We start from the raw sequence: 11,408 nt of genomic DNA on the forward strand, positions 1-11,408 counted from the left end.
CCCATGTGGCTAAATGCATTTAAAAAAAAAGAAGAAGAAGGTAGTTTTAGCCACCTACTCCTAGCCCGCGTCGCCAAAAACCAGATTTTTTTTTTTTTAAAAAGAAAGAACAAAAGTATTTCTATTCATTTTTTTCTTCTTTTCTTCCAAATATCGTATACGTACGTATATCACTATATCTCATTAGATTTCCGGCAAGGGCCGGCGAGATCTGTGTTGGATCTTCGTGTCCAAGTCGTCATTGTCGTGAGATTCGGCGCGGATTTTCCTTCCCCGTCAAAGGAAAATCGGCCCCAATCTTCCACTGGATCTCCAACGAGGGCCTGTTATCTACTAATGTGCTTTGACTAGTTACTTGTTTACCTTGGTTGTGTTTTTTGTTAAACCTTGGTTTGTAGTAGATGAAAGTGAGTGGGTGTATGTATCCACGTAGGCTTCTAGAAACATGTTTGTAAAAGGCTCTTTTTGTTTTGTATGTAAATGAAAGAAACTACAGTATGGACATATGATATATGAAGAAAAAGAAAGACTCCCGAGAATAGAAGAAGAAAAATTCTGTAGAAAAAACCCCTTCCACTTCTCTGTTTTTAGCTTTGTTTTTTTTACCTCTGTTTTGTTCACTTTTCTGCAGAAATTCTGCAGCAACCTTCCCTTATTATCTTGTGTTTTCATGTCATAATCTGCTGCCCATTGAAGTGTGTTTTATTGGAAACAATCAGCCAACAGATTTGGTATCAGAGCTTGGAAAAGAAAGAGTTTTGGGCAGAAAATTTGAAGACAAAGCAGAGGATTCGTTGAAGAAAAAGCCATGGCCAACACAAGCAATTTGAGTTGGAGCAGTGTTCAGGTTCCAATTTTTTCAGGTGAGAACTATGAATTTTGGTGAATAAAGATGAAGACCTTATTTGTCTTTATAGATTTATGGGACATTGTAGAATCAGGATATCAAATGCCTGAATCAACATCAAGTTTGACTGAAGCTCAACAAAAGGAATTGAAGGAGAACAAAAGCAAAGATGCTAAAGCTCTAGGAATGATTCAAAGGGGAGTCTCAGAAGCTATTTTCCCAAGGATTATGGAAGCAACAAGAGCTAAGGAGGCATGGGATATTCTACAAGAAGAATTTCAAGGAGATAAAAAGGTAAGAGCCATCAAACTCCAAACTCTTAGAAGAGATTTTGAAAATATGAGAAAGAAAGAAAATGAAAGTGTGAAAGATTATTCAACTAGATTTTTGGAGTTGGTAAATCAAATGAAAGCTTATGGAGAATATATGACTGATTGTAGAATTGTTGAGAAAATTTTGATAAGCTTATCTGAAAAATTTGATCATATGTTGGCTGTTATTGAAGAAACTAAAGACCTCTCTAGTTTAGGTGTCCAAGAGTTGTTGGGTTCATTGAAATCTCATGAGAAAAGGTTGGAAAGACACTCCGAAAAATCAATAGAGAGTGCATTTCAATCTAAGCTCACAGTTAATGCTAAAAATCATGAAAAGAAAGCATTAACTCATGAACAAAGTGAAAGGAACCTATCTGGAGGAGGAAGAAGTTTTAGAGAAAGAGGAAGAGGAAGAAGTCCAAGAGGAAGAGGTAGAGGAAGCTATGAAAGAAAGCCAAGTGATGAAGGCTCTTCACAAAGATGTAATATTTGCAAGAAGAGTAGTCATGTTGAGAAAGACTGCTGGTTCAAAGGAAAGCCACAATGTTTTCATTACAAAAAGTTTGGCCACTTGCAAAAAGATTGTAGATTATTGAAGAACAATCAACAAGCAAATTTCACCGAGGAGAAAGAGGGTGAAGGAAGCTTATTCTATGCATGCCAACATGTTTCCGAGAAGAAGAATGATACATGGTTCTTAGACAGTGGTTGTAGCAATCATATGACCTCGGAATTAAGAAATCTTTATTGTCATAGACACCTCATTCAATTCCAAAGTGAAGATGGGAAATGGTGTTGTGGTGGATGTTAAAGGAAATGGCAGCGTTGGAGTTGAAACCAAGAGAGGACTAAAGCAAATTCATGATGTTTTATTTGATCGGAGTTAGATCAAAACTTGCTTAGCATTGGACAGCTCATGGAGCATGACTATGCTCTTCACTTTGAAGGACGTAGTTGTACAAGGTATGATGAAGGGAAAGAAAAATTGATTGTGGCTGAAGTTAAAATGGCTCCAAATAGAAGCTTTCCACTCACTTTCAAATATACAAAAGATGTGGCTCTAAAAGTTGGTGTACTTGATGAATCATGGTTGGGGCTTAAAAGATTGGGTCATCTGAATTTTCAAAGTCTCAAGCTACTACATCAGAAAAAATATGGTACAAGGGCTTCCTACTATCACTGAAAAAAATGAAGTTTGTGAAGGTTGTGTTCTTGGGAAGCATCATCGACAACCATTTTTCAAAGGAGTAGCATGGAGAGCTAAGAAGATGTTAGAGTTGGTGCATACTGACGTTTGTGTACCGATGCAAACTCCTTCTCATTCTCAAAATAGGTACTTCATTCTCTTTATTGATGATTATAGTTGCATGACTTGGGTTTATTTCATGAAACAAAAATTTGAAGTTTTCAATATCGTTGAAAAGTAAAGTGGTTGTCTTATTAAAGTCTTGAGAAGTGATAGAGGGAAGGAATATACCTCAAATCAATTTCATAAATTTTGTGAAGATGAAGGCATGGAAAGGCAATTGACAGTTTCTTGTACCCCGCAACAAAATGGGGTATTCGAAAGGAAGAATCAAACAGAAATGGAAATGGCCAAATCAATGTTGCATGAGAAAGGTTTACCAAAAACCTTCTGGGCTGAAGCTGTATACACAACTGTTTATTTGATGAATATAATAGATGTCCAACTAAGGCCGTGTGGGGTAAAACACCATTTGAAGCTTGGAGTGGAAGAAAGCCATCAATCAAGCATCTTAGAGTATTTGGTTGTATTTGTTATGCTCAAATCTCAAAGGAGAAAAGATACAAGCTGGATGAGACAAGTGAGAATTGCATATTTGTTGGCTATAACTCAATGTCAAAGGGCTATAGGCTATACAACTTGAAGACTAACAAAGTAATAATCAGCCGAGATGTATAATTTGATGAGAAAGCAAAATGGAATTGGGAGCAAAGTCAAGTTGAAGATCAACTTGTTCCCATGACATTTTTACAACAAAGACCAGCTCAAGAAAATGAAAGCAATGATGACAACACTCATCCATCATCAAGTTCAACTTCATCACCAAGCTCACCATCATCTCCAAGCTCAAGTTCAACATCTCCAAGTTCAAGTCCAATGAGATTAAGGAATTTGGATGATAATTATGCAAGATGTAACTTTTGTGTTGTTGAACCTAAATTTTTTGAAGAAGTAGTGAAAGAAGAGAGCTGGAGAAAAGTTATGGAAGATGAGATTGAAGTTATTTAGAAAAAACAAAACATGGAAGCTGGTTGAGAGACCTCAAGACAAAGAAATTATCGGTGTGAAGTGGATCTATAATGTAAAATACAATGTAGATGGTTCAGTTCAAAGAAACAAAGTAAGGCTAGTTGCAAAAGGGTATTCACAGCAGCCCAGAGTTGATTTTCATGAAACTTTTGCTCTTGTAGCTCGCTTGGATACAGTGAGAGCTCTAATTTCTCTAGCAGCTCAAAAGGTTTGGTTATTGTACCAACTTGATGTCAAATCAGCCTTCTTAAATGGAGAGTTGAAAGAAGAGGTGTATGTTGAGCAACCTCAATGATTTGTCATCCAAGGAGAAGAAGAAAAAGTATACAAGTTGAGAAAAGCTTTGTATGGGCAAAAACAAGCTCCTAGAACATGGTATAGCCACATTGACAATTATTTTAATGAAAGTGGTTTCAAAAGGAGCAAGAATGAGCCACCCTTGTATGTAAAACATCAAGGTAATGTGAATTTGCTTATTGTTGCACTATATGTTGATGATTTAATTTTGACTGGAAGTAGTACTGAAATGATTGAAGAATTCAAGAAAGATATGGTGAAAAAGTATGAGATGAGTGATATGGGGCTGCTACACTACTTTCTTGGTATTGAAGTGTATCAAGACAAAGAAGAGGTGTTCATTTCTCAAAAGATGTATGTTGAAAAAATCTTGAAAAAATTCAGAATGCTTGGTTGCAAACCAATGGCTACACCCCTTGCTGTCAATGAAAAACTAAAGAAAGAGGATGGAGGAAAAAAGGTGGATGCTACACTCTATAGAAGTTTGGTTGGAAATTTGCTATATCTCATAGCAACAAGACCTGATATCATGTTTGCAGCAAGTTTGCTATCAAGGTTCATGCATTCTCCAAGTCATTTTCACTTTGCAGTAGCAAAAAGAGTGCTTAGATACATTCAAGGCACCACAAGTTATGGAATTAGATTTTGTAGAAAATCCATTGTGAAGTTGATCGACTTTTGTGATAGTGATTGGGGTGGTTGTGTTGATGATATGAAAAGCACCTCAGGTTATGCTTTTTCACTTGGATCAGGTGTGTTTTCTTGGTCCTCAAAGAAGCAACAATCAGTTGCTCAATCTTCAGTAGAAGCAGAATATATTTCAGCAGCTATAGCAACGTCTCAAGCTATTTGGTTGAAAAGAATCCTTGAAAATATTGGTGAGAAACAAGAAGAGGCTATATACTTGTATTGTGACAACAAATCAGCTATAGTAATGGCAAAGAATCCAGTTTATCACAGCAGGACCAAACACATTGCAATCAAGCATCACTTCATTAGAGAAGCAATTGAAGAAGGAGAAATAGAATTGAAATTCTTCAGGTCAGAAGAGCAAGTAGCTGACATTTTCACCAAAGCTTTGCCAAAGGAAAAGTTCTAGCAACTTAGAGAAGCATTAGGAGTTCAAGAACAGCACATTAAAGGGGATAATGTTATCTACTAATGTGCTTTGACTAGTTACTTGTTTGCCTTGGTTGTGTTTTTTGTTAAACCTTGGTGTGTAGTAGGTGAAATTTTGTGGGTGTTATGTATCCACGTAGGCTTCTAGAAACATGTTTGTAAAAGACTCTTTTTGTTTTGTATGTAAACGAAAGAAGCCACTGTATGGACAGATGATATATGAAGAAAAAGGAAGACTCCCGAGAATAGAAGAAGAAAAATTCTACAGAAAAAACCCATTCCACTTCTCTGTTTTCAGCTCTGTTTTTTTACCTCTGTTTTGTTCACTTTTATGCAGAAATTCTGCAGCAACCTTCCCTTATTATCTTGTGTTTTCATGTCATAATCTGCTGCCCTTTGAATTGTGTTTTGCTGGAAACAATCAGCCAACAGGGTCGGCGAGATCCGCGCCGGATCTTCGTGTCCAAGTCATCGAGATTCGGAGCCGATTTTCCTTCCCCGTCTAAGGAAAATCAGCCCCGATCTTCGATGGGTTACCAGTGGGTGAACCAAAAAACAAAGCTTTAAAAAAAAAAAAAAACCCAAAAGGCTGGACAACAACTATTTCTTCGGGTGGTGGCGATTGAGTCGTGCGGTTGGTGGGGTGAGTCCTCGTCTTACTGCAAAAAAAAAAAAAAAGAAAGAAAGATTAATGAGAGATTGAGAGAGAGATAGAGTAGTAAAAGCTAGCATTTACGTTGCGTTGAGAGAGACAACGTGTGTGACAGGCTGTGTCCAGCCTTTTTGGAAGGAAAAAAAAAATTAAAAAAAACTAATAAAATAAGTTGATTTGAAATTAATGGGAGAGGTGCGCGTGGGACACGAAAATTTTGTGTCCCGCACGCCTTTAAAGGCTCTTTTTTTTTTTCTTTTTTTTTTTAATAGTATTTATATAGGCAAATTGCGACGTGAGGTTTTTTTTTTTTTTTTTTGTCACGTGGCTAATTAGCCACGTGGGCACATAATTCACGTGGAAAAAATTTCAAATCCTTAAAAGAAAAAAAAAAATCAAAAATTTTAATAAATTAGCCACGTAGTTTATTTGTCACATGGCCAATTGGCAATGTGGCCAACAACGCTTGTGGCTAAAATTTCAAATCTTCAAAAAAATTTGAAAAAATTTCAATTCCTAAAAAAATTGAAAAAAATATGTGAATATTTTAGCCAAGTGGCTAAATGGGAACGTAGCAATAATCCACGTGGCTAATTGGCGACGTGGTAATAATCCACGTGGCAAATTACCGCCGCAAAACATTTTGCCGCGTGGTGGATTACCCACGTGGCGAAATGGCGAAGTGGGTAATATACCACGTGGCTAAAATGGTCACGCGGCTACAATGTCGGGTACTGTAGCCATGTTGCTAAACATAAGGTTTTTTCTAGTGAAAAATATGATAGAGAAATTAAGTTGTAGTTTTTCTTTATTAAAAATAAGGTGCCAAGTCTGAATAAAAGTGTTGGGTTTTGACTTGTCACCCATCAATTATTCTTAATTGCACATGGGTAGTTGAGAGACTCATGGTTGAGAGTTGGACATCTTAATTGCATATGCATACGTAGTTGAGAGGCTCATCGTTGAGAGTTGGGCATCTTAATTGCATATGGGTAGTTGAGAGGCTCATAGGCATTTAAGATGGGTTGGTAGAGCTTGCCTATATAGAAGAATGAGAGCTCATTTGTGTATCCCATTATAAGAGATCTAGAGAATAGTGAGAGAAAGAATATTCAAAACTCAAGTGAGCCATTTGAGCGAGTGAGAGAATTCTCTTTGTAGAAACACTATCAAGTGTTGTTTTGGGTGTACTTAGGTCTTTGGGTGTGAGCCACTATTTGTATCACCCTTGTTTTTATAGTAAAAGATCTTGATCTGTCTTTTCCAATGGACATAGGCCAAGTTGGGGCCGAACCACTTAAATTCTTAAGTCTATTTTGGTAGTTTTGTTTCTTGATCTTTACTTCTCAATTTGTTTTGGTGCCACTGTTACAACAAAAAGGACCCTCAGAAGGACACTAGAAAGAGCTCTAGCATTTCTTGAAAAAAAGAGGATTAAAAGATTGATTCCCTAAAGTAAGACTAAGCCAACTATATGAGTACTAATTCAATATTCTAAATGGAAATGAAGAAATAAATTAACACCGAGTGATTGGCTTAGTATTTTATTTTATTTTTTTATGGGTGATTGGCTTAGTAATTATTTCATCTATCAAAAGGATGTAGAATATTGCAGATACCTTATGCTTATGCATGGCTAATTATCAACATTTAGAACTTGATACTACTAATTAAGTAAAAGTTTGATATATGCCCTCGATTTTCTCCCTTTCTCATGCATTTTGTTCCTCTTCTTTTTTTGTTCTTTTTTTTTTTTTTTTTTAATTTTTAATATTGAACCTAAAAACCCTCGAGTTCCTATCATATGATTTAAATCATCAAAAAATGCCATAACTTTGCTTTTCATAATTCTTTCGTAATTAAGGGCCAATTTGCAGGACACTAAAAGTTAATGTTTTAATATGGAAATTACAACGCCTACGTACATACATGGCTACATGGTAAGGAGATTCTCTTCCACCTTCGTTATGTTGGTGAATGCATGCAATAAAAAATAATAATAATAATAATAATAACTTTTGCAACCTGACCGGCACACCTTCTCAAGGGAGCTGGTTTTTATCACAGAATTAGGGCTTCACATTGTGCACGAAGTCCGTACGTGTCACTATTACGTGCATGCGATTATATGGTACTTACAGATTCCAAACGTATTGTACGTTTGAAAACTATATACTCATAATTAACAATAAGATTTTCTTCTCGTGGAGGTGGAGGCCATTGATCTCGTCTGAAAGCCTCCACTTAACATTAGATATTGCTGGTTCAGTATGATAAAGTTCATTAAGTCTTACTTTTCTATAAAAGACACCTTGAGAGAAGAGGTTTGTACAAGGCTTATAAAACTCACAGCTCAAATATACCTTGACAATGTGAGACTCTTAATACAATCTGCCGCCCACTAGCTTATCTTATCATGCACAAAACAGTCAAGTGCATTGCATTATATTGTTTCAATTTATCTTCTCAGTTCAATTGCATTGCATGAAGACAAAACATGAAAAAGATAAGGCATGCGCAGTTCAAGCTGATTGAGCAGTGTCCTGGACGTCTTATAGTGGCGCACAATTTTCTTGACTAAATCTCGCTAATCAACTTTAAGAGCTGATAATGGAGATTGAGTCCTTGATGTCTACAGCTTCTGGGAAAATTGTCGCTAGTCAAAACTTAATGGCTGACTATAGAGTGAGGATAACAAATAACAATTGTCATTTGGCGTCTCAATGCATTTCCCCGTAGCCAACACACTACCCAAAAAAAAAAAAAAAAAAAAAAAAAAAAAAAAAAAAAGAAGAAGAAGAAAGAAAGCAAATTCTAGACGGTTTAAAACCGTCTAGAATATGTCGTTAAATGAATTTTTGGACGGTTTGGGCAAAACCATCCAGAATTTCAGACGGTTTGGCCCAAATCGTCCAGAAGCAGTTCTGGACAGTTTGGGCCAGGAAAAATTCTAGACGATTTTGCCCAAAACCGTCCAGACTTTTTTTTTTAAAAAAAAAAAAAAATTAATTTTTTTTTCTATTTCGATTTATTTCCTTTTGTTTTATATATTAATATCATTAATTAATATCTAGAATTTCTCTCGCTGGTTTTTTTTTTTTTTTTTCATCGCCGGCATGCTCTATTTCTGTCCTTGCTGGAAACTTCTTTTCTCTCTTTTTTTATTTATTTATTTATTTATTTTTTATTTTCCTCCCTCACCGGAAACTTCTTCAAGGGCCGGCAAAATCTTCCCCTTCCTCCCCAAATGAAATCCAACCCAAAATTAAAATCCGGACTCTCTAGCGAGACCTCAACCCTTCATCTCCGTCACCGACAAAAAGGACAAAAAATCACCAACTTCAGCGACCAACAAAAAGAACCAAAATGGAGCAAAAATCACCATAAAAAAGGACCAGAAATCACCAAAAAGGAGGCCTCCTCCGTTGCTGAATCTCCTCCCTCTCTCGATCTCGATCTCTACTTCTCTGAGTCTCCTGATCTCCCTGGGTGGTGGTGATGAGTGGTCGATCGTCCTGTGAAAAAAAAAAAAAAAAAAAAAGAAGAAGAAAGAAGCAAACAACAAAATAAGATCAAAAGATAGTACAAGGATTAGACAGACGAGAGAGAGAAGGGAGTTTTGGGGGAAGAAGAAGAATGAGAGATCAGAGAGAGAGAGAGAGAGATGGTTTTAATTATTACAGAGATTGATGGTTCTGATTTTGGCTGGGAAATAAATCGGAGGGTTGTGGTGAAATAAAGGGTTTTCACGCGGATTGATGACATGGTGTGGGAAAAAAAAAATTTAGACGGTTTGGTAAAAACCGTCCATAAAATTTTAGACAGTTTAGTTAAAACCGTTTGGAAATAACATTTACCGACGGTTTTGAAAAAAACCGTCTATAAATTTATAGACGGTTTAGTTAAAACCGTCTGGAATTTTATGGACGGTTTAATCAAACTGTCTATAATAAATTTTTTCCAGATGGTTTCAAAAAAACCGTATGCAAATTTTATTTTCTAGACAGTGTTAGAAACCTTCAAGAAAAAAATTGTCCATAAATGCTTTTTTTTTTTCTTTTTTTTCTTTTTTTCTTTTTTTGTAGTGACAGCAATTCTTACTTAATGGGTCCCCGATACGGCAATTAAATAAGGATTAAGGAATGAAAAATATCCTTATAAGGCTTGTTTATTCCTTTGAGAAAAATCAGATTTCGGCGATTACATTATTAAATTTTAGTGCAGTTTCAAATAGCTATTAAACGATCTCCAGCAGCAAGAGATTATCTATTTCACACACCTTTTTTTAAAATATTATTTCTTAATAAACTTTTATATTATTTTTTAACCCTACCGTTTTCGTCACCTCTCTCGTCTCTCTCTTGTTTCTCCTCATGATAATATGGATGAAGAAAATAAGAGCAATTGGTTTAGGAATGACAAAGAGCAACTCCAAAACATGAGTTGCTCCAGCCGTGTACTTCTTCTATTTGTTGAATAAGAATACAAAAGGAAAGCATGTTGTATATATGGCATGCGGTGTTGTAGAAAGGAAAATCTGCAGTAGTCTTTAACCAACAACGGATGACTTTCACCCATATGGGAAAGCCCATAATAATTCAAAGGTCCACCAAGATCCACAACGTATGGTAACATCCTAAACCAAAGGACCACAACGGTAATTTCCTAAATCAAAAATCTACAACAGTAATTTCCTAAATCAAAGATCTACAACAGTAACGTGAAATACAATCCTTAAGAATCCTCCACAACAGTAATAATATTCTAGAGATAATATCTTCCTAAACCAAAGAGGCATATCTTCTCTCATGATTTACGATGAAGCTCGATCTGTGTGAGATTCATTGGTTTTATCAATGGACTCATACATATAAGTCAACATGGAAAAAAGGACATAGAATAATACCACAAAATATATAGTAAATAGCTAAATATGTGTCTATGAAAGCTAATTCCCAGTTCGGCAATTCCCATAGTTAATAAGATATCCCAAGGCTCCAATAATTTGAGATAAAATGGATTTTCTTTGACCTTACCCAAACTCTGACATAGCTGGACTCCTTGGCGTTATTCTTCTATATATATATCCTATAAATTGAAGACAGTGAAGAGTTTATGTTGAAATTCTTGTCTTGCTGAGTATTCAACTCAGCTCACTATTTATAAAGTTTTTGTACAGTATGGAGAGCACTAGGAAGTCTTGTGAAGTCTAGTGCTATCAGTAGCTTACAAAATGACAAACACGTTATTTACAGAGTAATAAAATGTGCAGGAGCATAGCCTTAATATCTGGAGAAGTTGAGCCCTTTTTCCTGTTGACAGCAGCCGTGAGAACTTGTGAAGTCAGTGAGTCTCCTGACTTTCATGGACTTGATGGCTCTTGTCTCTTGGAGGTTTTCTAGGAGGTAGAGTTGCTTAAGATTCAGCTACGTTGGGATGAGTTAGGATATCATTTACACGCCCCCTCAAGGTCAACGGGAGAGGCATCACTTTGAGCTTGCTCCGGATGAAGGAAAAACCGGTAGCGGAGAGGGGTTTGGTGAATATGTCGGCAAGTTGGTCACGGCTGGACAAGAAGCGGTTATCAATATATAGTTTGGGAGGTAACCATATCATGAACAAAGTGGAAGTCAATTTCCACGTGTTTTGTACGAGCGTGGAACACAGGATTGGAAGATAAATATGTAGCACCGATGTTATCGCACCAAAGGATGGGAGGGTGGTGTGCGGGAATGCCAAGTTCATGAAGGAGAGACTTGAGCCAGGAAATCTCAGCTGCAGCATTAGCCAGTGCTTTGTACTCAGCTTTGGTGCTTGGTCGAGCAACGGTAGCTTGTTTGCGACAATTCCAGGAAATCAAATTTGGACCAAGAAAATACAATACCCACCTGTTGATCTCCTGTT

Source organism: Alnus glutinosa, chromosome 4 (genome assembly GCF_958979055.1).
Source record: "Alnus glutinosa chromosome 4, dhAlnGlut1.1, whole genome shotgun sequence".
NCBI lineage: Eukaryota > Viridiplantae > Streptophyta > Magnoliopsida > Fagales > Betulaceae > Alnus > Alnus glutinosa.